We start from the raw sequence: 4,106 nt of genomic DNA, 5'->3' as shown, positions 1-4,106 counted from the left end.
CAGTCAGTCATTGGGTTTGCTTCTGTGCACCACTTGGCTGGTCATCTTTGGCCCTGTGGTCCCTCCTTCCACTCCACCAGCCGCCTATGTCAGTCTGAATCTCCAGCACCACAATTCTCCTACAGTTGCTTCATTTCAGGCTTTCTTCACAACCTCATGTCCTGGGTTCGAGGAGTAGTCACAGCCACCAAGAGCTACCTCTCCCTTTGTGACTGTCTGCATCGACCTTAGTGAGGTGCTCCTCCCTGTGGCTACCATCCCCAGTTGAAGAATGCCTTGCAAGGTCTTTTGGCTGGTGTCAAGATGGCTTTGCCATCTTTTCCTTGAGGTGGAAGGAAAATCTAGTACATCGCCATCACCGACCTCTTCACTTTCCAACTCTACAGCCCCACCCCGTTGCAAGCCCGCCCTTGGCTCTTAGGTGCTCCTCCTTTTCGAGACTGTTTATGTGTCTTGCTATTACATTCTATTTTACGGACATGGTACTGAGAAGCTAAATGCTAGCAGGTGAAACCAGAGGCACCATCATTGTTTATAGGCAGTACTTGCAGCAGCAAGGATGCTACTATCAGGAACTAACTTGCATCCATGGGTCATGTGGGCATCAAGCATCTGCAGATATTCCTCCACCTGCTATGTACTTAAGTTGTGGCTCAATCTCCAGCAGGTTGCACCTCAACCCAACCCAGGCCAAGAGCCAGCCACACCAGGGATGACAGCCCACCGTGGACTGGCCTTGTTACAGTGGACTTTGTCTATGTACTTGCGGTAGTGTCATCATCACATCCAACATTCCTGTGGGCTTTCTGTCAAGCACATCTCATCAAGGATGATCATTTCAGTTGTCATTTTATAATATGATTGGAAAGATAAAAAAATCTACTCACCAAGTTGCAGCAGGAGAACACAACACAAAACTTATGCAAGCTTCTGGTGGCAGTGACTCCAGAAAAGTTGAAGGAGAAGGAAGGACAGTGAAGGAAAAGGATTGGAGAGGTTTGTGAAAGGATTACAGTTCGGAAAAAGACACACACAACCCCAAGTCAGGGAAGACTTACCAAACCAGATGAATCTATCCAAATCACATTACATTGTCAAAAATTGATCATTTAAGTTATTCTGTTTTATACAGCACTGGACTATGTTGTAATACTGTAATAAAAGTGAACTCAAAAGCTACTTGGAATTGTCACTCAATCATGTGCTTGCAGTTAAAATAAAGAAAACAAAAATTAAGGAGAACTGGTATTACACAGAGCATCTCCAACATCCTGGTGAACAGTGTGATGTTATGGGAACAGGCACAGAGTGTAGGAAATGAATTGAGGATTTCTCTGCATCTAATGTAGTGGTTCCCAACCTGGGGGTAACTACTCCCTGAGGGGTAAAATGAAATTTTCTGAGGGGTACAAGCTAAATGATTCAATTGTGTTTCAGTCACAAAGTTATTTTCAAAAGATCAATACTATTATGACAATTTTGTAAAAATCTAATACTGATTATATAAGTTACCAATCATTACTTTTTCTCAATTAGTAGCATTAATGCAATGCAGGTTACAGGTTCCTCACATAATACTATCCCCATACACGTCACATGTGAAGCAGTAATAGCCTGAAGTCTTCAAATTTCTGCCAGTTCAAGAGTAAGGAGTGCAGCAGTCAAGTGGTTTACAAACAGTAAGCAGAGTGCACACATTTTACCTTGGTTGACTGTAAATGGAGTTGCAGTATGCAGGTCAAGTGCCGCACTGGAGAGAAGTAATGCAGGGGAAGTATGTTTTGCAACAAGTGTCTACCCACACTGCAGATAGTTAGCTTTCTTATCTGAAAAGGAGTTGTGATAAAAGTGCTCCAGGAACAGCCTTTCATTCTATAGTTTGTTAGATGCTGAAGTTAGTGATAATGTGGGGGAGGAGGACAACAGATCGCAGGACATAAAAACTGCTGGTAAGTTGAAAGAACTTACATAGCACTCTGAATAAAAAAACTACTTCAATACCAATTATATGGTCTCCTCTTCAAATTACTTCCAAATAAAACATTTACCTTCACAGGTAAAAATTGCTATTGAGGGGTGGCATAGCAAAGCTCACCTTACCATAATCATAGCTGATTGCTCTGTAAAGTTGAGGCCTTTTGAGACTGGAAAATAAAGAAAGCATGTTGTTTTAAAAATGAAAAATTCTAAGCATGAACCACAGTGCCAATCATAAGGCATGTCTGACATCACAGCTATCTTAAAAAAAGTTCTACAGCCTGAATACAAAAATGGGAGCCTGTAACAAAAATTTTCCTATTTGTCGATTGCTCAATGCAAACCAAAAAAATATATATGAAGTTATGAAACGTCCGGTTAGAGTTCTTGTCACTGAATTGCACCAGCAAGTTGCAGCCCTTGGATCTGAAGATTATCTATGCCTTTAAAACACACCATAGAAGAATCATTGCGCAGATTTTGTGCTTTACTTAGCAAACACAAAGATGAAGGTTAAGGAATCCATCTCCAACTGCTTCAGGAAAGCTGAGTTTTTTAAACAGATGAAGAAAATGTACATACAGTGCAAGATTTCCTTAATGTTAATAACAATGGTGTGACTATTGAAAGTGTTTTAGTTGAAGATTTGGTTAATTCTCATATGCAGAAAAAAGGTGACAGTGCAGGAAGTGACAGTGGTGATAATTAGGACAACAATGGAGTGACTTGTACTGCAGCTCTAAATGCAGCAGTGAAGACAATAAAGAAATACATTTCTGCTGCAGATCAGCAACGCTTTCCATTGTACCGTGAAAACTGTAATGAGTTAAAACAGACGACAACTCTGATTCTTTTGTGAAAAAAACTTTAAATTTGTTCATATAATCAAATTCATGCAAGACTATTGGTTCCCAACTGAAGGCCAGTACAATTAATAAACTGGGTTGTTGATGTTTTATAAAGTATTTGCTTAAAAAATAGCTTTCACATTTTACACCATTTTTTTTAAAGTTCCTTGAAAAATATTAAAGAGGGATTTCAATGTGTGTTGTTTGGTCATGCCATAGAATGAAGTTGCCCAGTTTCTTGGTTTATCAAAGTAGACTGCCAAACATACCTGCAAGAATTGGTGTACCATCTAACAGCATAAGAATGGTGGAAGTAAAAAGATCATAATCAAACAGAGACTGGAGGCTGAGACAAGGGTTATACCTTATCGATGACAATATGTTTCAATACCAAAAGTAATTGCTGTTGCCAGTGAATGTTAATTCGTCTCAACCAGTTTCTAAGTGAACACTGCAAAGACAACTGCATGCAATGGAGTCCAGTATCTCACAAACGACCATTTCTCACAGTGGCATATAAAACTGTACTTCTGCAGTGAACCTAATAATACAGAAACTGGACAACAGCTGACTGCTTCATTTCAGAAGACCACTTTACACCAACTGTCCAGTTAAGTGTTTAAGCTGCAGAGTGAAATAGGTTAAAGAACTGGGCCAATGTGGTTCTGTGATCTTTTGCACTTGTTTTTCGTATCATGACTTAGGTCCACTCTTATTACACAAAACAAATACCAGGATGCTTATTTCAGTATTTCCAGTGAAAGTGTGTTGCCTTTTTTCCTTCATCATGATGCTGAGTATGCTGTCAAAACACCCATCTGCCAACGGGCTATAGCCATGTTCACAATGTTGCAGGCATATTTTCCGGGTTTTACAATCACTCAGGTGCCATATCACACTTCAACTATCTCACTATTTCACCTGCCATAGCTCTCAAATTTGGTAGTGCCACAGGATCTTATCACCAATGAGTGGTTTCTGACGGATGTAGCATACCTGAAGAAACTTGGGGCCTCCCTGCCTCACCAAATTCACACCATAATGAACACTAGAGGCTGCGTTGCACAGTATTAGCCTGGGGTCGACATAACTTTTCTTTTCTAAAAAAAAAAAAAAAAAAAAAAAAAAAAAAAAAGAGAGAGAGAGAGAGAGAGAGAGAGAGAGAGAGAGAGAGAGAGAGAGAGAGAGAAAAGGTGGAGTGAACTTCAAAGGTGAAAGTCCTTAGGAATTCTCACTAAGGGCTACTCAGATTTCCAGAAGTGATAAAGACTCAGAACACTG

The sequence above is a fragment of the Schistocerca gregaria genome, chromosome 5 (assembly GCF_023897955.1).
Source record: "Schistocerca gregaria isolate iqSchGreg1 chromosome 5, iqSchGreg1.2, whole genome shotgun sequence".
NCBI lineage: Eukaryota > Metazoa > Arthropoda > Insecta > Orthoptera > Acrididae > Schistocerca > Schistocerca gregaria.
The sequence above is the reverse complement of the archived record's forward strand: the minus strand, read 5'-3'. Positions refer to the sequence as shown.